General features: G+C 39.2%; 1 protein-coding gene across 5 annotated transcripts in view; it reads left to right on the plus strand.

The window, feature by feature from the left end:
* SOSTDC1 (sclerostin domain containing 1) overlaps positions 1-26698 on the plus strand; it is a 62157-nt gene that overhangs the window by 15881 nt on the left and 19578 nt on the right. The window contains exon 3 of one of the 5 annotated variants that reach the window (XR_013333572.1): positions 24764-24845. The exons of the other annotated variants lie outside the window; for them this stretch is intronic. The gene's annotated coding sequence lies outside the window, so the exon portion shown is untranslated. Of the gene's footprint in view, positions 1-24763; positions 24846-26698 lie in introns of those variants that run through there. 5 annotated transcript variants of the gene reach the window in all.

Consider the following 26698-nt stretch of genomic DNA (forward strand, 5'->3'; position numbering starts at 1 on the left):
GCTAACTGTCAGCATAGAGCTCTACGTGGGGCTCAAACGCACAAACCATGAGATAATGACCTGAGCCGAAGTTGGACACGTTACTGACTAAGCCACCCAGGTGCCCCACATCATTCTTTAACAGCTGTTTAATTTCCAAAGAACAGATGATTCATTAACCCTTTCTCTTCTATGCTTACCTCCCAGTTTCCTCCTATTAAAGATAATACTGCAGTTGGGTATTTTCCCCACAGAGCAGCAGTCACGATAGAGAAGGGCACAGGAGCCAGGCTGCATGGGAGTGGGTCTTGCCTGTTCCGCCTGCCTGTTGTGTGACCCTGGACCATGTGCTTAACTCTCTGGGCCTCAGGCTTCTCATCTGTAAAATGAACCTGCTGTGGAAATCTTGCAGGTAATATAGCAACATAAAAGTTTTCTTTTATTGCCACTCAAATTTGCCTTCTTGTGATGCAGCTCTGCTGGGGACTGATCAGAAGTACCATGACATTAACTCTTAAAACATAACTATTTTATTTTAAATTTCCTTATGGGGAAAACAGGGCCAGGTTCTTATTCTTATATTTCTAATTGTCAAGGGTCATTACACAGTTTTAAATGTTAAAATGTTATTTGAGAGGCGCCTGGGTGGCTCAGTTGGTGGAGCATCTGACTTCCGCTCAGGACGTGATCTCATGGTTTGTGAGTTCAAGCCCCGCGTTGGGCTCTGTGCTGACAGCTCAGAGCCTGGAGCCTGCTTGGGATTCTGTGTCTCCCTCTCTCTCTGACCCTCCCCTGCTCACGCTGTCTCTCTCTCTCTCAGAAATAAATAAAAAACATTAAAAAAAAAAGAGAATGATGCAATCAAGTCACATTTATTGACAAGCAAAGGTATTAGTTTATTGCCCAATGTTTGCTGTAAACAATGAGTAAGACCATAGATGATAGAGTAGTTGTGTAAACCTATAAATGCCCAAAGCATGATGGAAAGATTCCAGGCAAATTGTCCTCAGGGTCAGTCCTGGGAGGAGAGCAGAATCTGGGATGTGAAAAGAGGAATCTCAGGGGATGGAGGTATGATGTGGCAGAGGAAGGAATGGCCAAATACATCTCCTGAGGAAGAGGAATTGTAAGGAGGTCTACACTGTCCGGGGTGGGGTGGGGATGGGGGCGCAGATCCCACAGGCTGGAGGCTAAGGCCTCTTCTATCTCAGTTTCGTGCAGGGACATCACCTGCCTACACCAGCTCCAGGATGATGTCAGCCATATGTAGGCCAGAGTGCTCACCTAGGTCCCTCATCTTTTCAGGGCTAACAGGTACCCTGTGCCTACCAGCCCCTCTCAGGTAAATGCTACTCAGACCTTGGGTCTCTGGAGGGTCCCTCACAAGACAGCAAAGCTCAGATGGGTCCAAGAGACTCAGGTGTCCCTTTTGGAGCCTGTGCCAGGGATTGAGCAGCCCTTATTCACGAATGGTCTACTCAGAATATCCTGATCTGGGTTCTCTTTAACTCCCTTCAGGAGAAGTTCAGGAACCTCCATCATGTTCTGAACACGTGGCTGGCGAAGGGTGGGGGAGCTGAGCACAGGAATGAGACTCTGTTCTTGGCCTGGGGAGGTGAATGGCCAGGGTTAATTTGCCAGTCCGTTGCCTGTGAATCTTGTGTCATTCCATTTGAGTTTCTTTTTGACAGTGAGTAATGACCCACTTCCGGAATGTCAGGCCAAATGGGTAAGGCCAGGACCCTTGGAGCCCTTCTGTCACAGTGGCTTCTTCTGTTTTCATACCAGTCACTGCATAATGTTACTTGTTAACCTATGAGTAACATTGGGCTTCCCTGCTGATGTCGAACTGCACAATGGCAGATCTATCCATGCAGCCCAGATCCTGAGACTGAGATCAGAGAGGGAAGACTCAGCCTGGCACCTCTGGTCACAAGGCCTATAGGGTAGTTGAGAGAGGCATGGGGCCTCATCAAGAGGGAAGGTCCCCCATGCTTGCAGTCTCGATTACTATACTCTGAAGGTGGCTCCAGGATGGGAGAGGACAGGGCTTCAAGGCTTCTCCCAAGATGGTATCATGGTTATCCTCATATGATTTCATTTCTTACAAATATGCTGCACAGTTTCATGGGTATTGGAGCTCTCTGTTTAGCAAATGTCAGAGACATTTTAGGTAACATTTGATGACCTGTGGAAGTTAGGAACTTGATGAAATTAAAGTGGGAATAATTTTATGGAGAAAAAAGTCCAAATGGAATTTCAACTGGGATTTCACTAAATTTGTTGGTTAATTTAGGGAAAATTCAGATCATTATAAATTGTTAGGATTTCCCGTCCAGGTACAGGAGCATGAAATCTTACTTCATTTGAGATTGATATCTCAGAGGGAAAGATCATCTTTTTTGCTCCTTTTTTTCTCTTGGTGTTTATTTAAGGCTGACTTGGCTATTTCGGTTAAATATGTGATATTGGGCATAGTCTATGACAGAATTTCTACTTGATCTTCCTTAGTTAGGGTAAGCCTTCAGGAGCAATGTGAGGAAGTCCATCCTATAATGGACATTCATTTGAAAGAACTATATGACTTCTCTACCCAGTCTTTCTGTCTGTTCTTACTTCTAAGACTTATTTATCCGACTATATTTGCTTAAACTCTATTTTATTTTATTTTTATTTTCTTTTAATGTTTATTTATTTTTGACCGAGAGAGAGATACAGAGCATGAGTGGGTGAGGGACAGAGAGAGGGAGACACAGAATCTGAATCAGGCTCCATGCTCTGCGCTGTCGGCACAGAGCTTCACACGGGGCTCGAACAAATGAACTATGAGATCATGACCTGAACAAAGTTGAGTGCTTAACCAGCTGAGACACCCAGGTCTCCCTAAACTCCCCTATTTTATAAGCAGTGTTTTAAGCCCTAGGAACTTAACCAGAAAAAATAAAAAGCAAGACCTTTTGACCTCATTAAGATTACATTTTAGTGAGTACAACTCAGCTATACAACATGATGTATCTTTGTCCATAGATGTGTCCAACAAAATAGGAAAAAGCTGACTCTTTCGCAATGAAGATGTAGTTCATTTGAGCTATGTGTCATATTTCTGGCCTTCCCTACTTCCCAGAACATGGTAAAATTGCACTTCTTTGATCGCTTTTGATTGAATGAGGTCAGGTGACTAATTATTGCTTATGAGTTGTAAATAAAAATAATCTGGAGCACTTCTGGGTGGGGAGCATTGAAATGCCAGTGTGAGATCATCTGGGACATTTCTTTTGCTCTGACATGAGGGTAAGAAATATATGAGATGGTGGCTGCTTCATCAGTCCGGGTTCCTGAATGACTGAGACAATTTGTGATACTGACCCTCTGAGATTTTGTGGGGGACACATTGTTCCTGCGGGATAGCTCAGCCTCTGCTCACTGATACAGCATGTTTAAAGGAAAACAAAATGAAACATGTTATGTTAGGACTTGTGAGCAGTGAGGTGCTGAATTATGCTTGTAAGGCACAGGTGGAAAGCTATTCCAGGCTTCGTGCAATATTCCTGCTACTAGAATTCATGGGAATCTACTGTCTCTTGTTGTCTTTTCCATCTTCCTGTTTCCGATCACTGGTGCCACATTCCATGCTCGCAGCTCTGGTTCCTTCCCTGTTTAGTGCCTGGCACCTTCTCTTCATATGCTCTATAACAGTCCTGAATTGGAGCTGGCTTTGACCTTTTACTATGGATACCACATATTTCTGGTTTCAGTCTTTCTATACTCTATATTGTGCCAAGTACAAACATGAACATCTTCTTTGTACCCGAAAGAGGTCATTCAGTCTAGCTGATATGTTAATCTGTCTGAGTGGGCCAAGGTAATGCTCCTTTGTTCCAATGTGTGTTGATAGACTGACTTCTTGTTTTCAGCTTTATTACTTTATTAGTAAATGACATTTTGGTGCCTTATGTCTAATCCACTCCCCGCCTCCCCACCCCACCCCCATTTAAATGAATGGGGATTGGTAATGGAAGATTTCTTAGGCAACTAGAAATCTGGGTATGTCTCTAGGGCAGTAGTTTTCAACACTGGCTACGTGATAGAATTAGGAGATCTAAAAGACCCCAGAGGAGTTGCAATGGAATCACTGGTGCCAGGATTTTGGCATCATTATTTCTTAATGCCCATTCNTTGAGAGTCACTCTTGTAAACATTTGTGCTGGGTCAGGTGAAGGCAGGTAACCAAGGTAACGAGCAGCAGAAGGACAGAGAGGAGACTAAGGACTAGAAGATAAAGTCTTGAAGGGCCTCCCAGTGAAGACTGACGCTATAAATCTTATTCCTGACGTGCATCAAAGTTGGGCTTAGACACACCTGAAGTCTGCCAGGATTCTGTAATTTGTGCTGGCCTCTCCTTCTTTGACTCCAGCCAGAGCATGAAAAACTACTCCTAGGGTAGCAAATATCTAGGTGAATAGATAGAACTTTACATCCTGAGACACAAACAACCCAGTGAAGAAATGGGCAGAAGATATGAACAGACACTTCTCCAAAGAGGACATCCAGATGGCCAACAGACACATGAAACGATGCTCAGCATCCCTCCTCATCAGGGAAATACAAATCAAAACCACACTGAGATACCACCTCACGCCAGTCAGAGTGGCTAAAATGAGCAAATCAGAGAACTCTAGATGCTGGCGAGGATGTGGAGAAACGGGCACCCTCCTACACTGTTGGTGGGAATGTAAACTGGTACAGCCCCTCTGGAAAACAGTGTGGAGGTTCCTCAGGAAACTAACAATAGAACTCCCCTATGACCCAGCAATAGCACTGCTAGGAATTTACCCAAGGGATACAGAAATGCTGATGCATAGGAGCACATGTACCCCAATGTTCATAGCAGCACTCTCCACAATAGCTAAAACATGGAAAGAGCCTAAGTGTCCATCCACAGACGAATGGATCAAGAAGATGTGGTTTATCTATACCATGGAATACTACATGGCAATGAGAAACAATGAAATCTGGCCATGTGTAGCAACATGGATGGACCTTGAGGGTGTTATGCTGAGCGAAATAAGTCAGGCAGAGAAGGACAAATATCATATGTTTGCACGTATAGGAGGATTAGGAGGAACTTGACAGAGGAACAAGGGGGAGAAGAAGGGCGGAAATGGTGGGGGAAAGGGAGAGAGGCAAACCATGAGAGACTCTTGAATGCTGACAAAAACTGAGGACTGATGGATGTGGGGGGAGGGGGGGATGGGCATGGAGGAGGACACTTGTGGGGATGAGCACTGAGTGTTATGTGGAAACTAATTTGACAATAAACTATTAAAAAAAAATAAAATAAAATTGATACCTTGGGAAAGAAAAAAAAAAATCTAGGTGAATAGAATCATATCGCCAAGTCCAATGAGAGAGAGGCAAAGCTTAAAGGATAAAAAAAAATTGGGAAGACGCTGGAATGGGGTCGGGAGGTTGAGCAAAAGTGAGGCGGAAGGCTGGAATTCCACACGCAATGGTACAGTGAGGCTGGGGGCCCCAGCTCCATTGTTGGGGCAGACACCTTCAAAGAGCATGGTGAGCCTGGGCAGGGAGGAAATAGCAGATGATGGCACATGGCATATTTTGAAAGAGAAGCCAATCCTTAGCAAGTAACCAAAACAGACTTCTAGCAAAATTGTTCCTATATTTATTCTTCTTGAATAATAGAATAGGGCTATATTAACATTTTTTTAGGCAAAGAAGATTGCTCATTTATGAGAAAAAATCCTCAAGTCATTGAATGTCTCATAAAAGTGACACATCTTAGAGAGAAAGTAACCTGTGTTCACCTATATATTGTACCTCAATATAATTCTCCTAGGGTGGGCTAGGGGTATGTGCTTTATAGGTTTATATACCTTTAAAGGCATATAAAAATACCCTGAAGGCTGGTTTAGCACCCACTTCCCTGCTTACATCCTTTTCCTTTCTCTTCTAACATCCTTTTCTGACACTTTTGCTCTCTCTTTTTCTCATCTCTATCTGGCCTTTTGCATTAATTCCGTCCTCTGCCTGCCACGGTGACCCCACCCACCAGCGCAGCACCCTGGGCGATTCTTGCCCTCACTTCTGTCCTGGCATTTCCTTTCATCAGTACCATCCTTTCTTGCCTCTTATGTCTGTTCCCTGATCTCACATTCTTGTCTTTGTCAGGAGGCTTTCTCTAAACTGTATGACCTCATTTTTCTGCTGCTCCCACGATCTCCCTGAGAAGCATGAAGCTCAGCTAAATCTCTCCAGGACTATTTGCAGTGACTTACCCAGTGAAGCTTTGTTTAGCATTCCCAAGAAATGAGTCACTTGAGCCCTCCATGCTTAGGGAAAGCTCCTGCTCGCCTAAGGAGGTGACGATGGAATGGCTGAATGCTCCCTGGACCTGAAGTCTGCAACCCTCAGTTGAGAGTGTCATTATTTCCTCTTCTTGATCTTCTTGTTCAGGATCTGGTAGAACATCTTGTTCTGCCTGTTCCACCTAAAGGAAGACTCTGCCATAAGTCTGTCTGGGGACGATTCCCTGGATCCTTTGTTTCTGTATCTTGTAGTGAAAAAAATGGCAAGATTTCACGTAGAGGAGGTTGGTGGTAGCTCTCACATTCATTCTGCCTCTGTGTCTCATTCTTTGATGCCTGGGACTTCTTACATCTCTGCTCTCTGTCTACTATCTCCCCAACCTCTGCCATTAAATGGAGATTTTTTAAAAAATGTTTATTGGTTTATTTTGCAAGAGAGAGAGTGTGTGTGCACGTGCATGCACGCAAGCCAGGGAATGGCAAAGGCCAGCAGGGGGCTCGATCCCATGAACCATGAGATCATGACCTGAGCTGAAATCAAGAGTTGGGTTCTTAACCAACTGGGCAACCCAGGCATCCCTAAATGGAGATTCTTAACTCCATGGTAGCAGGGGCAGGGCAGGGGGTGGGGTAGGAGAGAGAGAGTACAGAACATCTCAGAGTCTCTGGAGGTGGGAAATAGTTTAAAAAATTACACTATTATAGGATTATTCTATATTTTTAAAAGAAAAAAAAGCCTTGCTTTTTTAAAAAAAATTATGCTCCAGTGACTTTATATTGGTTAACTAAAAAAATTTTTAAAGGAATCTTATTTTTCTCATAACAGGGTCAATTTTGTTACTGTTGAGTACAAAATTCCTTACTTGATTCACATTTCTTACAAATTAGATCATTAAATTCTTAATGTCCTATTAAAGGACTTCCACATCTCACATATACAATATGCCCTTACCATAATTTTTCAGCATATTTTTATATACTGACTTAATTTTTTTTTAAGTATAACATATATTTTTAAAAGAATGAGTCCTGGCTCTATTCTTTTTCCCTCATGGCTGTCCTTTATCATCACTACTGATGGCATTTTTTCTGTTCTTTCTCAGCCTCTTTAAATTGTTTTTATTCGAGAGAGAGAGAGTGTGTGTATGTGTACATCCATGAGTGGGGAAGGGGCACAGAGAGAGGGAGAGAGAATCTTTTTTTTTTTTAATTTTTTTTTTAGCATTTATTCAGTTTTGAGAGACAGGGAATGAATGGGGAGGGGCAGAGAGAGAGGGAGACACAGAATCTGAAACGGGCTCTGTGCTGGGGCTCGAACCCACAAACTGTGAGATCATGACTTAAGCTGAAGTCAGATGCTTAACCGACTGAGCCACCCAGGTGCCCCATAGAGAGAGAGGAAATCTTAAACAGGCTCAACACTCAGTGCAGAGTCTCATGGGGAGCTCAATCTTGTGAACTGAGAGATTGTGACCTGAGCTGAAATCAGGGGTCGGCTGCTAACCAATTAAGCCACCCAAGTAGCCCCCCAACTTCTTTTAACAAAACATTTCAAACATATCTATAGAGAGAATATCTTGCGAATCTTGCTTTATCTATCCATATATACGTTTATTTTTTATTTAAAAATTTTTAAAATGTTTTATTTATTTTTGAGAGAGAGAGACAGCATGAGCAGAGGAGGGTCAGAGAGAGAGACACACACAGAATTCGAAGATAGGCTCCAGGCTCTGAGCTCTCAGCATAGAGCCTGATGTGGGGCTCAAACCCATGAACCATGAGATCATGACCTGAGCCAAAGCCGGACGCTCAACCGACTGAGCCACCCAGACGCCCCTATCCCTATGTATTTAAAAACACTCTTTAAAACAAATCCCAAATATATCATTTTACCTTTGGTAAAATTTGGCAGCTATAAGAGGTAAAGACTTTTAAAAATCTAAACATAGGTACAAATGTGATTAAAACAACTAAATAATTTAAATTCTTTACTGTAATCTAATAGTCATTTCATGTTTGAATTTCCTCAGCTCTCTCAAAAATATCCTTTTAAGATTGATTTGTTTTGATCAGGATCCAAGCAGAATCCACAATTAGAATTTGGCTAGAGTGTTTCTTTGGTCTCCTCAAGCTACTTTCACTTACTACCCTCCCCACTTTTCTTTTCTTTTCTTTTCTTTTCTTTTCTTTTCTTTTCTTTTCTTTTCTTTTCTTTTCTTTTCTTTTCTTTCTGTAAAGTTTATTTATTTTGAGAGAGGCAGAGACAATATGAGTGGAGGATTAACAGAGAGAGAGAGGAAGACAGAGAATCCCAAGCAAGCTCCACACTGCCTAGTGAAGAGTGCAACACGGGGTTTGAATTCCCAAAACCACGAGATCATGACCTGAGCCAAAAGCAAGAGCCAGGGGCTTTACTGACTAATACCCCCAGACANTAACTCATCTTCTGCACTTTTTTGCTCACTAAATGACAGTATTTATCTTGGCTTCTGTCAGCTGATTTTTCCTATAAATAGGAGCTAGAGCTTTCCAGAGGATTGAGTGAATTTTGGTGCTTTTCTTTGCTTTTTTTGGGAGGGGGTAGAAATACCTTATAGTTGGCATTTTATATGTTTTGTTACATCACTTAAGGGACCCACAGTGTCTTCTGTCCTGATTTTGGCGATACTAAGAGGGACCCGCAGCTTCAGGAGATGCCATCCAGGCTATTACGTTGTAACATTCTTATCCACCTTTTACCTAAAGGTTTAACAGCCTTTAATATTATTTAATTCCTTTATTTCATTAGGGGTTGCAAAATGGAGACTTTTCTTGCAGTCTCTCTGTATTGATTAGCTGTGATTCTCTATAAAGAACTTTCTCTTGTCAGCAATTTATTACCCTGAAATACAGTTTATACACGCACAACAGCACAAGTTCTTTATTTTTTTTAATTTATTGACTTATTTTCAGAATGGTGGATCGGTGGTAGAAATGTCCAAGGATGACCAATGAATTTTTGTTAAAGTTTTCATATGAATTCATGGATTTTCACATGTTTCAATCCACCATAGTCATTATAATTATTTTTTTAGCCTACTGCCGTTGTAGTTCAAATAACAGAATATTAAGCTTTTCCAAATTTTCTCATCTGGTGGGCATAGACAGATGACACAGCAGAAATTCTTATTTTTTTTAATATTTATTTATTTTCAAGAGAGACAGAGAGACAGAGTGCAAGAGAGAGAGAGGAAGACAGAATCTGAAGCAGACTCCAGACTCTGAGCTGTCAGCATAGAGCCCGATGTGGGGCTCAAACTCATGAACCATGAGATCATGACCTGAGCCTAAGTCGGACACTTAACCAGCTGAGCCACCCAGGTGCCCCCAACACAGCAGAAGTTCTTAAGGTAACCTGTGTGTCAGACTATCATGAGTAAGAATTGATAGTTATTTTATGTTTATGAAAATGGGCCTGGATAGGGTAAAAGACCAATGATAAGGTTATGATAAAGGTTGTGGATATATGAGTATTCATCATAAAATTCTTTCAGCTTTGTTGTAAGTTTGAAATGTTTCACAGTCAAAAACATAAAGAACTTGATATTAAGTTAAGACTCTCTGAAATAAACAAGTTGGGCTACATCAAACTAAAAAGCTTCTACACAGCAAAGCAAACCATCAACAAACGAAAAGGCAGCCTACAGAATGGGTAAAAATATTTGCAAATCATGTATCTGATAAAGGGTCAATATGAAAAAAATTGTAAAGAACTCACACAACTCAATAGCAAGAAAGCCAAATAATCCAATTTAAAAATAGGCTGAGGAGATGAATAGACATGTTTCCAAAGAAGACAAACAGATGGCCAACAGGTACATCAAAAGGTGCTCAATAGCACTAATCATCAGGGAAATGCAAATCCAAACCACAGTGAGATTTCACCTCACACCTGTTAGAATGGCTGTCATCAAAAAGATAAGAAATAGCAAGTGTGGGTAAGGATATGAAAAAATGATAACTCTTGTACACTGTTGGTGGGAATGTAAATTGGTGCAGCCACTATGGAAAAACAGTATGGAGGTTCCTCAATAAATTAAAAATAGAACTATGATATGATCCAGCAATCCCACTTCTGGGTATGTATCCAAAGGAAATAAAGACAGGATTTTGAAGGGATACCTGCACTCCCATGTTCATTGCAGCATTATTCACAATAGCAAAGATATATAAACAACCTAAGGGTTTGTCAACAGATAAGTGGATAAAGAAGATAGGGAATATTACCCAGCCACAAGGAAAAAGGAAATCTGGCTATTTGTGATAACATGGATGGACCTTGAGGGCATTATGCTAAGTGAAATAAGCAAGACAGAGAAAGACAAATACTTCATGGTATTGCTTCTATGTGGAATCTCATAGAAACAGAGAGTAGAAAAGTAGTTGTTAGGGGCTGGGAGGTAAGGGAAATAGGGAGTTGTTGGTAAAAGGGTACAAACTTTCAGCTATAAGATGAGTAAGGTCTGAGGATCTAATGTATAACATGGTGACTATAGTTGTAACACTGTATTATATAACTCAAATTTTCTAGAAGAGTAGAATGCTTAGATTTTCTCTGCCCTTCCACCACCACAAAAATGGTAAATGTGTGAGGTGATGGCTGTGTTAATTAAGTTGATGGGGAGAATCCTTTCAAAAAATATATATATGTCAAATTGTTATGTGCACTTTAAATATCCTATTGTATTTATCAATTATACCTCAATAAAGCTGAAAAAAGCCTCAGTTAGTGAACACATTGAAAGTTATAGCATAACACAAGAAAAAAAGAGTGAAAGAGTTTTTAGATTTTGAGTATAAAGGGAAATGTATATGTTTCCATTAGTACATTGAAATTTCGAACAGTGGCACTCAGACATCTACAATGTCAGTTGACCTCTGATATGTGAAATTTTTCTCAAATTAAATCAAGACTATTGAGCTATGTAGGGATAAAAGAATCTTGATTTGTTTGAGAAACACATTTTGAAAAGTTATGATGAAGTTTAATGGGAAACATACTTGTATAGAAGCCTGGGCATAAGGTTGAAATTGATCATCACATTGTTTGTTTAGAAAAGAAAACATAACATTCAAAGAATATGTTGGAAGCATTGGATTTCTTCACATAAGAACACACACATTGAAAATGATGAGGCTTGGATAGGGCATAAATTACAGACTTTTTTTTCTTTACTTAGAAGTGTTGAGCTTTAAAAAATATGCATATGTTATTGGGTATACTAAATTCAGAATATTTTTGCATAGGGAATACTTTTGGGGAAAAAAGGATACAAAATAATAGGAGCATTTTGTTAACAATACTAATGACCAGACTCTGACAATTATTCTACCAATGGAAGAATAAAATGACAGAGAATTTACAGCATGCCAAATACATAGATTCTAGGCAGTAGCCTATCATTGCTTGCCTGGGTGGTCTCCCATTTCCCACAAAAGAGAATCACTGAGCTTCATGATAGTCATGATGTACTCTGCACCAAAGGGGCCTCTGTGTTGGGGGAGGATGGGGGAGGAGAGGGGATAACTTTTTAAGAAGTCATGGAAGGGGATAAAAAAAAAACATAGAAAGGACTTTGTGAGTTATATAAACCAACCCATTTTCCCCTAAGAAAAACCACACCTAAATTCTTCCAGACAGATTAGAATCTTTCTTATTTCTGAAGACCTCCTGAGAAGGAGTTCCATTTCCTTACTTTAGTACTTAACAGGTTTCACTCTCAAGAACACTGCTCTCTTGCCTATGTTAAATCTTTCATGATACTGCCAAGGTTTTATTCGTATAATTTCCTCTACAGGGAAGGAAGACAGACAAGTGAGCTTGCTTCAGGAGATCTTTGTACCTTTGTTCCCCTTGGTCTCCTTTTTTTTTATACTTACAATTTCCATCTTTTAAGGCAAATATTACAATGCCTTTAGGGGTTAGGTGGATAATATATAACTTATCGGATTTAAGATCGTAGGGAGTGGTGGCAAAATGGATAGTCAGGGCTCCTCCGAAGTCATTTAATTGCATTGTCATTATATGTAGTGGTGAGCCCAAGCCAACGGTGACTTTGGGGTGAATTCTACTTATGAGCTGTCCACTTCCATCCTTGCTGTAGGCTTTCCTAGAAGGGTAGGACATATCTGCCTGTGCATACAAGTGGAATATCCATGTCGTAGTTTAACTCTGGTGAAAGATGTTTGTCTATTCTTCAGTAGTATGAGCACTCTTATTGTAATATAATTTCTTCTGGACACATATCTTCTGCAGGAGATTTTAATGTACACGTTAGCTCTAAGACGGCCCTCCATGTCCTTGTCTCCTGGTATTCATACCCTTATGGGTTAGGTCTGTGTGAGTAGCAGCATACAGGGAGATGAGGCTGTGTACCTTCCAGTGCTAAGTCATGTAAGTCATGAGTAGCTTTCCCTTTGTCTCTTAAATCACTTGCTCTGGAAGAAGCTGGAGCTGTGCTGTGAGGAACCTCAAAGAGCCCAGTGAGGAAGATGTGAGACTCCCAATGAACCGCCCAAACTAACTTGCCACTCTAATGAGTGAGCCATCTTGAAAATGTATCCAGTTCCAACCAAGCCTTCAGATGCCTGCGGGACCAGCCATCAGCTGACTACAACTGAATGAAAGACTCCGGGTGCGCCCTGCCCACAAAAGACCCGAGGTCTTGACCAATGGAAACCTGATGTGTAGTAAATACTTAGGATTGTTTTAAACCACTGAGTTTGAGAGGAGATTCGCTGGGCAGCAATAGATGACCTGACAAGTAAAGTTGGTGGATTTAGATGTATGAATCCATAACGGCAGGTGTCTATTACTTAAAAGGAGTAGAACAATCAATTCTGGTGACCCATTCCTCTGTTTCCCCTTTCCCCTCAATATCCCTTTTAAAGAACATTTTCTGGGGCGCCTGGGTGGCTCAGTCTATTAAGCGCCTGATTCTTGACTTTGGCTCAGGTCATGATCTCATGGTTCGTGAGTTCAAGCTCCACATCAGGCTCTGTGCTGACTTCCCGGAGCCTGCTTGGGATTCTGTCTCCTCTTTCTCTGCCCCTCCCCTACTGTGTGCACACGCTCTCTCTCTCTCTCTCTCTTTGTCGAAAATAAATAAACTTGGGGTGCCTGGGTGGCTCAGTCAGTTAAGCGTCTGACTTTGGCTCAGGTCATGATCTCATGTTTTATGGGGTTGAGCCCTGCATCAGGGTCTGTGCTGTCAGCAAGGATCCTGGAATGTGCTTCAGGTTTTGTGTCTCCCTCTCCATCCCTCCCCTGCTTGTGCTGTGTCTCTCTCTGTCTCAAAAATAAATAAAAACGCTAAAAAAATTTTTAATTAAAAATAAACTTAAAAAAGGGAAAATCCTCCCAGCTTTATTGAGATATAATTGATATATAATATTATGTAATATTAAGGTGTACAACATAATGATTTGATATATGTATGTATTGTGAAACTATTACCACAGTAAGAGTTTACACATTTGTCACCTGATCTACCCTCTCAGGTTCTTTGGCAAAGGGAGTGGAGATGTTTTGTTCTTCCTCAGGAATGGGGAGCTAGAGATAATGTAGGAAGCATGGCACTGTTACATGGATCTCTGTCATATTTTGTCCCATGTCACACTGGTTTTTAATGATCATTCTCTAATATCTAATATTAATTGAATTTTACTGTGTGGCAGTACTATTCTAAGAGCTCTGCCTGAGTTATCTTCACATAATCCTCCTAAGAGCCCTAAGAAGTAGCTAGTTTTGTCCTCATTTTCCAGTTTACTGCAAGACAACTCTAAGGAATTGATGAAATAAGCTGATGTCTAAGTAGTTCTGATTTATTCATTTATTTTTTATTGAGCAAGGCAATATTCATAAGTAGTTGTGATTTTTAAAAAATGCTCTATGACTTCTCTGCCCCCAAATATCTCTGCAAACCACATATCACAGATACTTCAATTTCACGAATAAAAGCCTTAAATGTTTTTCAGAATGACCTCTGAACAGGGTAGTTGGTCACTTCATGGGTATATATTTAGCAGATGTGTTTTGTACCCCTTTCCTGTGAAAACTGGTGTGTTGCCATTGCCCGTGAAAGCGAGCCTCACATGTCTACAATTGCAGGGAGCCCAGCTGAACAAGGGCACCGGCTGCTGTGCTCCTCCATGCGTCCCTGTCTGCCCTGAAGCCATATTTCCCACAAGCCCTTCTGCCCATTGACCGAGTGGCGGGGCCATCAACATAGCCCCGTTCTACGGGATGCAGGACTCCTCTAAAGGATGATGCCTGATGGCCCTGCCAAAATCTCTCACAGCTACATTGCAGTCCAATAGTCTCCTACCCATCCTTACCTCTCTCATTCACCTGAGGGTGCACATGCGTTATGGCCTAAAAAGCACCCTTTTCTTTCCCCTTTCCCTCTGCATATTCCTTTCACACGTGTTGTTGCCTCAAATATATCTCTTGCATATTTAGCTCTGTCTTGGCATCTGCTTCTTAGAAGGCATGGACTGGCACGTACTGGTAGCATATGAATTGTCTATGATGACAATGTGACGAGAAGATACCCTGAGCAAGCCTAAAAGGACTTGGGGAGCATTCAAAAGATAAGTAACACGTTGTATAATTTTGGTTAAGCAAATCTGGTGTGGTGCTTAGAAACAAATCAGTGATTATTTATGGGGAGGTTAGGAGGAACCCTATTAACAATAGAAGTTTTGATTTAAAAAATGAAGATACATAAGGATGGGGGTACGTGGTCTGTCTGATAAAGTCAGGTAGATTTAGTCATCTAAAATAAGGAATACTCACATGTAGCAGACACTTTGGTGCCCTGCGTTATTTTGCCCTTGGCCCATCTCTGATTTTAGCTGTGGCAGAGGTGGCCGATTCTGGACAAACTCAGACTCGTGACGACAGCATCCGACCTCAAGCACATATCAGGAGAAGAGTTACCAGATTTAGAAAATAAAGAAGAATGAGAAGGAGAGGAAGACGAATAATCCAGACACCCAATTAAACTTGAATTTCAGATACACAGTGAATAATGTTTTAGTGTAAATATGTCTCATGTAATATATATATAAAGAAAAAATACTATTCATCTGAAGTCCTCATGTGCTTGGCATTTTGTATTTTACTGGCACCCCTAGCTACGAAGGTCTCCACTTTTCTGTCTTGGAGCTTTTTTGAAGCCATGGGAGCTTTCTCAACCTGAACCGATGCAGCCTGGCCATGAGATGGATTTAAGGTCTCAGGGGTAACCCTCAGCTAAGGAGAACGTAGCTAAGGGGTCAGTACTCAGCAATGTCCTTCCAGTGGCCAAGTGAGCATTGTGTCTGTTTCTGATGTCCCCGCAATATCGAGTCTATGTTTCCTACAGCAGCGATCTCAGTAACACAAGCCTGTACTGGCATCTCCTTGCCTTCTCACTCCCCTTGCTTCTCCTCTCTGGCTTCTTGTGATTGCCCTTCAGATAAATATAATACCATGTCTGAGGATCTGCATTTGGAGGAAGCTAAAGTAAGACAATGTAATTATGGATTAAGGCAAGTACATGTAATCCCCTTTCCCAAAAACAACTGCAAACCCCCATAAATATGAAAAATGAGTTTGCAGAATTTGATGGTCACTTAATTATATAAAGATATATTTTAGATTTTAGTAAGTAAAAAAGAAGGCAATTTGCATCTCAGGAAGACTATTGTCCTTATTTGGCTGCAAATAAAATAAACCACGCATTAATTTATGGCTGAAAAGAATTATCCTGAAAACAGTAACCCACAAGTATGTAAAAAGGGAACAACTGAAGTTAAGCAGATCCATTTTCTAATACATGCACTTTAAAGGCAATATGAGTTTTGTTTAAAGAAGTGATAAAAAAACAGTACGTATGGGTATCTGTAGAGGGTTTGGGAAGTTTGTAATTGTTAGCTCTCAAGTACTTCTGGTCCTGAGTATAAATATTGTGTTACTGTTGAAGAGTTACATTCATTTTTGGCACTGTTTTCCACTTCATCACACTTTTCCAGTGCCTTTAGATTGCGAGGTTGTGCATAAAACAATCAATCATCCCCTTTTGGCTGTTTGGCAGAGACAGCCAATGACTTGTTCTGTCATGAACTGAATTCATATATATTCATGAGGCCCAGAGAAACACTTCATTGTTTCAGATTGTTTTGTTATTTTAGAATAAATCATAAAGACACCATCCCACCCATAGCTGGTAAAGAAATATTTGTCCTATGATCCTTACCTTTGTGGTTTGTAGTGTTTTAACTTGCACAGGTCAGCCCACATTACATGTCTTTTTTTTTTTTTAACAGTAAGTTACATACCTTTAAAAAAAAAAAACAAAAAAACACCATGCCTGTGTTCCCTTGTATCAGCAAAAATTAGAGACATCTAAAAACTGGAGTGACATGTGTCCTAAGGTAGAGTGATTTAATTTTCATGGACTGAGGGACTCCTGGCAGAATGGTAAACTTTGTACAGGCAGGTGTTGTGTAAACTTCCAAATTCCATCCATCTCAACTTTTTCTGTCCCTCATTTATTTTGCAGAACCTTCCAGGAATCAGTTGTAATTGCATAATTTTGTATTCTGCCAGGATGTCTGCATGAACCTCAGTAAAAGCAAAAATACCACCAGCAGCGTGAGAACAACTTGCTGAAAAAGCTATTTTAACACCTCTGATTAACAGAAGAGGTGAATAGTTCTATTTAAAGCCATCCAAATTCCTCAAATTGTCTGTCTTTCTTAATCAGTAATCTTATGCTCATAAAATCTTATAAAATCTAGGGAAATAAAATCTAGAGACAGTGAATCCTAGAGACATCAAAGTCATAGAACATTCTTAATCACCACCAATGTGGTTCTCAGAAAAGACAGTTTATTGGATCGTCCCTAGGAATTATGAGTTCAGCAATAAGACTTGATTCAAACATTTACTGTCTTGGCTTCTAACAATGGCTATTTGTTGAGGCGGCACAGTGCCTATTTAAAACTTAGTCAACTTCTTGCCATAGGGATCAACAGTGTTTAAAAGGACAAATGGTAAAATGAATGCGGCTCCACACAGGGTTGGAATCAGACTACTTGGGTTTAAATCCTGACCCTGGATGTATTAGATGGTGGAATTCAGATAGCTTATTTGACTTTTAACCCTCAGTGTTCTCATCTGTATGATATGGATACTAGTGTTTATCTTGTTATTATGCAAGTATATGCTGGCCATAATGTAAGAACCTATACATTTTAGCTATTTTTATTCTTACTAATTAGTGTGCTTAGCTGCAAAAAAAGAAGAACACACCCCAGCTAGATGAAACAAAACAAGTGTTGATTGATTTATTTTTCAGAAAAGGAATATATTTAAGGGGACTAAGTGGCTCATACATTTCGGGAATGGAAGGTACAGGGAATCAGACTTGGAAGTGATATGAAACGGGCAATACCTAACCCACACTATAGAGGCTGCCAAGGGACATGTGTACTGGAGCTCACACAGGAGTCACATAAATTGTGGAGCACGGTGCAAAGTGAAAATATGAGGCCACTTGTTCAAAAAGTGGGAAAACTTCCATTTAAAGACACTAAAATCGAGAGCTCTCTCCTTTTTTCGGCAGGCTCTCTCACCAGCTGTCATGGTGTTTTTTATTTGCTATTTCATGTTACTCAGAGCAAAGAAACACAAAGGTAAAAAAAAATTTAGCATGAATTTTATTCATCTTTGTGTTGTACCATGTCAGTCTTAAACGCAGATACAGGAGCATTTAGCTTATATGCAGGATTACTAAAATCAGAATTCAACTATCAGAACCTGTACCTGCATATGTATTTCATTCTTACCAGAGGAATAGAAACATTGACCCAAATTAATATTTTACCTTACCGCTTGATATGTGGGCATTCTACCAAAACTCTCGCTGTGCGGCATCCTGATAAGCAGGAAGGACTGATAGGAAAAGGTGACTTGAGTTGCCCAATGTGTTCCTTTTCTTCTGTCAGAGTTCTGTCAGAGTGGCTACCGCAGAAGAATAACATGAGTGAGAAGAGCTATGAGAAGGTTCCTTGGTTGTTTATGTTTCTTGGAACGACGTCTTTTTCCTGTTTTGGAACCAAGATCTGGTTCAGATGGGAAAGTGTGGCTTCTCAGGGCTGTCGGCACTCCCCGCCTCCACACCTGTCACTCCATGGTAGACATGAACACGTTAGCTTTGTCCTTGCTTTGAACCTTGCTGGACTCCTACACATCGCGGGTCTATGGAATGCTACACTTATGGGTCATTAAATGCAATATGCAGATGGACGGTAAGGAATTGGGGCAGACACACATACTGTGCAAATTGTTACATTTAGCATAATCTGGTTGGGGTGTCCCCTGAAGATTTTATTTTTAATCCAGGAAGGCATATACTTTCCTGTCTGAATAGTCTTTTCCAAGGAAGTAAGTGCTATTTAAAGAAACACACATCGGGCTACATGAGACTAAGCAGAAGAAACACGTATATAAATTTGTCATTGTCCTGTTAGGTGCAAAGAACCTAAGGACAGATTCAGATTTATGATCCAGAATTAAAAAAAAAAATCCCTATTGGAAAAATTTATGGGAGCTTAAGCCACCTGTGTTATATCATAAAGTTAGTTTGATAGAGAGATAGACTCTCACTCAGTTCCCAAGGATCTTCACCTATGACCTGTCATCAATATGTACCATCAATATTGATGAGAGGGACTCATATTAAAGAAATGCCTCCTCTCTAATAACCGGGTTAGACTTTGTAAAGTCATCATGGTAAGGTGTTCTGAAGTCTTGAAATTCATTTTCAAACTCATTTTTCATTCTTTTTAAACCTCCTATTATTATTTCAAGTAAAATTTGTTTTTTAACTTTTAAGACATGCTAATTTTGATGTGTTACATATTTTACTCCATCAGACGTATTACTCAAATTTTGTAAAGAATTTCTTCACTAAAAGATTGTGGGAATATTAATCTTCCTTTTTGTTTTATTTTACCATTGTAAAGACCTTACATTATGAATGCTATAACAAAATGCTAAATTAAGTCAGAAATACGCAATTCTTTTTTTCATGATAGTAATACTGTGGATAAACTGGCTTCTATTTCTTGGCTAATATTTATCAATTCAGATGATTTGGATGAAATTATATAATACAGATACACATACACACACACATGTACACACACGCACACACACACGGCACACTGGGTGCCTACTTTGTTACTCTATTCTTGGCATGTTTTTCATACCAAACTTATTGCTCAATAAATGTTTGTTAGGACAGATGACTCTATGAGTAACTTATGAGCATTCTAATGAAGATGTTAATTCACCTTATAATGGATGATAGATTTAGGTGAAGAAACTTCACAAAACTACATTTCTCATTTTGTGTTGCTAGTATTTTCAATTATATTTTAAGACATTTTTAAAAGGGGTTAGATCAAGAATTTAAAGAAAAAAAGTAAGAAACTTTTCTGGACAAGTGGTTGTATGAGTGCTTTTCTAAACAGAATGTGAGGTTATTGAGCATAAGCATGATAGTCTATCAGGTGTACCCTTAATCATCAGGGAAAAAGAAAATTAGCCGAGCTCATGATGACCCATATTAAATTTCCCAGACATTCTTGATGCTAGATGTGGCCATGTGACTAGATTTTAATACCAATGAGATATGAGCAGAAGTGATACGTACAATTCAGATTGCATTATTAAGGGTAGAATATTAAAAATCAATCTTATACGAGTGCCTGTGATTTGGGATTTATAGTACATATAGCCAAGTTTGTCTTCTAAATAATGCAATGCCCAAGATAGAATGTTTTTGAGGAGAAGAATATGGTAAGAACTCATTAATTTTTCAGTGAACCAAATTAATGTAAGATGTGACTAGTTGACCTAGATATACATACATATATATATGTTAGTTATAATAATTAAATATTTATCTTCCAAATAATTTGCCTCAGTTCTCTTGTTTTTGGAGCTCCAATTTTCATCAAAAACTTGCTTAGACCATCTCTGGCCTTTTGAGGGGCTTGAGTGCCAGTAAGGTGGTCCTGAAGATCTTAAAAAGAATAAAGTTGATTTCCTATATGGACATGGAAAGGCTTAGAGACATTGTTAAGTAAGTAAAGAAAGTTACAAAATAATGCATAAAGTATAAATCCAGTAGAATAACAAGTACAAAAATAAATTTATGTATAGCTTAGTATGCATATATATCAACTCATATGAGTGTGTGTGTATGTGTGTGTGTGTGTGTATATGCATGTGAAAGTATAAATAAATAGAAACTGTTTTTAACAGTATGGAAAATTGTTAATAGAAGTTACCTTTGAGGAAGGGCAGGCATTTGGAAGGGAGTTAGGTGAAGGTGATACTTAATATTTAGTCCATATGCTTCTTTTATTTGAATATTCTATAATGAATATGCACTTAGAAATTACTCACGGAGTTTATATATATATAAATATAGTGTGTAGTGAAATTGAAATATGTATTATCAAAATTAAATATCTATTATATATACTTATTAAATATGTATATATTTAATATACATATGATAGAAGTAAAAGCAAACTCAAGAAAGTTTAGTTTAACTATGTTGTCTATGGAAAAAGATTTTTGATTTTTTTACTTTGTAGTAAAATCATCCCTGGTTTGACTCCTTGTTCAATAACTTGTTGGAAACAGCTAATGGGTGAGTTACATGCATTATTTGAAAGTCACGTGGGGGCACCTGGCTGGCTCAGTCGGTTAAGTGTCCGACTTCGGCTCAGCTCATGATCTCGTGGTTTGTGGGTTCGAGTCCCGCGTTGGGCCCTGTGCTGACAGCTAGCTCAGGGCCTGGAGCCTGATTCAGATTCTGTGTCTCCCTCTCTCTCTGACCCACCCCTGTTCATGCTCTCTCACTCTCTCAGAAATAAATTTAAAAAATTAAAAAAAAAAGTCATAGGTTATAATGTCACCTGGTAGAGTGTCTGTTAGTGTTATAGGTAATATTACCAGACCATTTATGCACCTTTGACTGGTACATTAGAGGCACTCAGTGGATCCTATTATTATTGAGATTATTCTTAAATGTGAAAAACTGGAATTAAGTCTTTTTGATATATCAGAGTTATAATTTCATTAGGCCAGGAAAAAATTATGATGTAGGGAAAGACAAAGCTTGACAGGAAAAATGTAGGTAATGTTTTAAATAAGCATACTTTGTAAATAAATTCAGTAAAGTTGCAATTAAAAATGTCTTATAACAGGGGCGCGTGGGTGGGTCAGTCTGTTAAGCATCCAACTTCAGCTCAGGTCATGATGTCGTGGTTGGCGAGTTTGAGCCCTGCATTGGACTCCATGCTGACAGCTCAGAGCCTGGAACCTGTTTCAGATTCTGTGTCTCCCTCTCTCTCTCTCTCTGTCCCTCTGCCACTCATACTCTGTCTCACTCTTTCTCTTTCAAAAATACACAAATATTAAAAAATTGTTTTATAACATATATGATGTTACTTATAAATCAATTTAGGGGCACCTGGGTGGGTCAGTTGGTTAAGCATGTGACTTCGGCTCAGGTCATGATCTCACCGTTCATGGGTTTGAGCCCTCCATTGGATTCTGTGTCTCCCTCTCTCTCTCTCTGCCCCTTACCCGCTTGCACTCTGTTTCTCTCCGTCTCTCAAAAATGAATAAATGTTTAAAAAAATAAAAAAAATTAATTTATAACATTAGGGATAACATAGAAGATAAAATGAAAAAGTCCTATTCATAATAAAGAAATAAATATTAGCAACAAACACAAGGGAACCAGGAAAGATTCTAAAAAGGAATGTTTCAACCATATCTAAGGAAGATCAAATAAAAAGTAATATTTAATCATCTTACATCATATATATGGGTTAGAATTAATTATTGAAATTAATTATAAAACTAACAATTACACTAATTAACCAATCATTAAGATTAATTATTAAAATTCATTATTAAAGAAATTAAATCAGTAACGAATAATTTTAAAATTAATTTAAAATAATTGAAATATTACAAATTATATAAAATTCCTAAAAAATCTGTTGTGTTCTAGTATAATGTTATCAGATATAATTTTAAAATATATGTCATAAAAATATTTATCAATTGCATCATTTTTGTATGTGTTACCTCTTGCCAAACCCAACTACGGCTATATGTAAGCCATTTACAGTTATTGTTTTACTCTGATGCTTTTGCAAAAGTGCTCCTGAAAAAAATGCTTCATCTTCAAAGAGATTCATGGAAAAGACCCTGACATATACTCTAAAATACAGGATTCTGATAACTGTAAGATTATAACACAAAACTGGTAAGAATTTCTAAAGCTCCAATGGAAAACTTACTGTTTTGTAAAGCTGTTAACCCAAAATGAAGCAAAACAAGAATTATATACATAAGATGAATGAACTGTAAAAATGACTACAATTTTTATGACTTCATTTAAAACACTGCTGTTTCTTTAATGTTTTGGTTTATAGATTTGAAGTGCTGCTTTTTCTGTTCTCTTTTAAGCTATCTGTAACTTACTGTAATTTGGTAAAGTATATCCTTGCAATAAAAGCTAAAGTATTTAGGGGCACCTGAGTGGCTCAGTCGATTAAGCATCCGACTTTGGCGCAGGTCATAATCTCGCGGTTTGTGAGTTCAAGCCCTGTGTCAGGCCCTGTGCTGACAGCTGAAGCCTGGAGCCTGCTTTGAATTCTGTGTCTACCCCTCTATCTGCCCCTCTGCTGCTTGCGCTCTCTCAAAAATAAACATTAAAAAAAAAAAAAAAAACCTAGGGACACCTGGGTGGCTTAGTCCGTTAAGCATCTGACTTTGGCTCAGGTCATGATCTCACCGTCTGTGAGTTGAGCCCCATGTCAGGCTCTGTGATGACAGCTCAGAGCCTGAAGCCTGCTTCAGATTCTTTGTCTCCCTCTCCCTCTGCCCGTTCTCAACTCAAGTTCTGTATCTCTCTCTGAAAAATAAAAGTAAAAACCTAAAAACCACAAAAATTAAAAAAACCCTAAAGTATTTATCTTTTTCTCCCTACCTGATCCTTCAAGAATTCAGAAACTCTTATTAAATATTCTTATTTATCATGACAATATAAACATTGTCAATATTGTCAATATTGTAAATATCATAGTATTTTACATATGTTCATTAAGAATCTGTTTTTCTCGTAACAATACACAATTGAACAAGTCCTTGGCTTGGCTTCCTAGCCTAAAGAGGCTTTTGAAAATCCCATCGGAGATTCCTTATTAAAAGTTCCAGCAAGGAAGATTTAAAAGAACCTATGTGAGGGGCGCCTGGGGGGCTCAGTTGGTTAAGCTTCTCACTTCGGCTCAGGTCATGATCCTCAGGGCTGGTGAGTTCAAGCCCTACACTGGGCTCTCTGCTGCCAGCACAGAGCCTGCTCCAGAGTCTTTGTCCCCCCCTCTCTGCCCCTCCCTTTCTCATTCTCATACTCTGCCCCCTCTTGGTGCTCCTCCTGGGCTCCTGTGCAAGCACCCATGTTCCCACACACTCTCTCTCTCAAAAATGAATAAATGTTGGGGCACCTGGGTGGCTTAGTCGATAAAGCAACCAACTGTTGATTTCAGCTCAGGTCATGATCTCATGGTTCGTGAAGTACAGCCCCCTTTTGGGTTCCTCAGTGACAGTGTGGAGCCTGCTAAGGATTCTCTCTCTCCCTCTCTGCCTGCCTACCTTGTTTTTGCTCCCTTTCTAAAAAAAAAAAAAAAGAATAAACTTAAAAAAATAAAAGAGCCTATATAATCAGTCACTAATCTTGCTGTATTTATGTACTCAGGCCAAGTTTATTGAAACTAGACATTATTTGCAAACAAATTGGTTTTACTATGGTTATCATTGATAGAAATGGGATGATTACAAAGAGAAAAAGTATGTTTCAGTAATACCCCTTTCAGATCTAGGGCTATTAGTTATCTTTGAGGTTGTGTTTTCTATCTAAACTGGACTGAATCCTAATTCTTCTGATTTTCTCCAGTATTTGCCTAGAATTCTCCAAAATACCATTTCTAAATTTCTCCTATTCTTTTGACTTAGAATCACTATAAAACTAAAACTGCCATTTCCCTGAAGCTATGTAAGGTAAAGCTAGACAACCTGATATAAACTTCAGGGAAACTACAACGGCTTATGAGTGGACAGTCTTAATGCCTGTTGCTCTGTGGCCATTTAGAAAGATCACCAGAGACATTTACACTGCAAACTAGGGAAGTCTGTCTGACTGTTACTACCTGCCCTCACTCCACCTGAGCCTGCTTTGAACCTGGCATCTAGAAATTTTCTCAATTGATTGCTGTCCAAACTCAGAAATTGAATTTATTTGCTCAAACTACAAACCTTTGTTTTACTTTTGTTTCCATAGAAATGCATCTTATTTAACTACTTGACTTCTCCCATCACATGGAGGCCTAATCTACGTACTACTGCCTCCTGAAATAAAGTTTCCTCCCTTTCATTGTAATCATGGGGATATATGATTGTTAATATATCATGTTATGCCAATGTAAAAAAAAAATAAAAGTTATAATTCATTTGAGTTGTTTCATTGTTTAAATCTTGGCTCCTGAGAATCTCTACTCTGGGGAATTTTTAATCCTTGGCTGTTGTTTTTATAGTCAGCATATTAACCTTTCTGGTGTGTTGTATACTCTCGAGGTTTTAAATGCCTCTCGGCAGCTGCTCACACACTAAATGGTGTCCATCAGGATTGAACAACTGGATGAAATGAACAATCCCCACATAGATGATGAAGATGCTGACTACATGGCCCTCTGGCATGATGACTCAACTAATGGAAACAGCGAATATGTGATTCTTCTGTCTAACTACATCAATGGCGCTAGCCTAGAATAATGATTAATGCTCTTCTGGCTGGTCATATTCTCAGCCTGCCAAAAGGGGAGAATTGTTAAAATCAAAAACATAGACTGACCTTGAAAATTCCCTGAGCACACAAAACCAGTTTAGTCTTTGAAGCAAAACTTAATGTAACATATTTTGCAAGACTGACTTGACCTGGGCCATTTCTTGCTTATGCCTCTGAAAATCAAAAGGAAAACTTAAACTGCTTCTCAAGGTTGATATGAGGTAGCCTCTGACCAGTTCCCTCTCGTTTACAAAAATTCTAGTATTGTAACCAATCCCTGTGAAGAATAAAATCACTCTTTCTCATTGCATAAACTGCTTTCTAACAAAATACCCCTGAACCTCATTCCACATTTTGGTTGAATGCTCCTCACTTGCAGTGTCTTTTTGGTGTGTGCACAATAAAGTTTCACTAATTACTACTTAAGTGCTTCACTGTGACTATTTCTGAACTTTTGACAACTTGCACTTCTCCCAGTTACCCAATGGAAGTGGCCAACGATAGTGTTGCTGACATCTGGAAGGTGTCTGTGCAATCCCCCCAGATGGGCAACAAGCCCATTCTTGAAATGGCATCAGGGTGGAGGGGTGCACCTCTGTGTCTGCCGACATTTTTAGGAGAACTTGACAAAGTAATTTTGAATCTCAGCTAGAAGAGTAAGCAAATAAGAAGAGCCAACACGTTTTGGAACAAGGAGAATAATGAGAAAGGATTTGCTCTCACAGGTATTAAAACATATTTTAAAAGTCTCAGTAATCCCTGGTAGTACTATTATAGTAATAGACTGAAACCTCAGTGGCACAATCTCAAGGCCAAAAAGAATCACCTGCTCAACAGAGTATTTAGTGAGTGACTGTGGGGCAGAAGTTCAATTTTTGTTTGTTTTCTTTTGTTTTGTTGTTGTTGTTGCTTTGAGATACTCAGAAGATTAAGGCGATAATGTAATTCGTGAATATCAGGGCACTGTCCATTTCTTACAGTCAACCTGCATGTCGTAGTGGCCTTGCTGGTAATCAGGTTTCTTAAAAAAAAAGAAAGAAAACCTCAATAATTTCATGTTCGTAAAAATGTCCATGAATGGAAGCAATTAGGTTATTGATGTAAGATGATCTTAGCTGAGGATATAAACCCCAAATATTTAAGACTTACAGCAAAGCTGGAGGTCAGCTGTTTACTCTGCTGTGACAAAGGTCTGTCTGGTGGGTCACCAGCAGCTGTGAGTCCAGTGTGGAATCCGAGAAAAAGCATCAAGATATAGTGCATCTGCTCCAGTTGTGTGGATCTTTGCATTTCTGTATTTGGCTAATTAAATCATAATTCTAGTATTATGAAGAAAAGTAGAAACATGAGGCTTAGTTATTTCTTGTTAATCTGTAATTTTCCTGAAAGTCTGAAATGTTAATGGATGAAATTAGTGGGAAAGGTTTAGAT

The sequence above is a fragment of the Crocuta crocuta genome, unplaced genomic scaffold (genome assembly GCF_008692635.1).
Source record: "Crocuta crocuta isolate KB4526 unplaced genomic scaffold, BGI_CrCroc_1.0 scaffold62, whole genome shotgun sequence".
In the NCBI taxonomy this organism is placed as follows: Eukaryota; Metazoa; Chordata; class Mammalia; order Carnivora; family Hyaenidae; genus Crocuta; species Crocuta crocuta.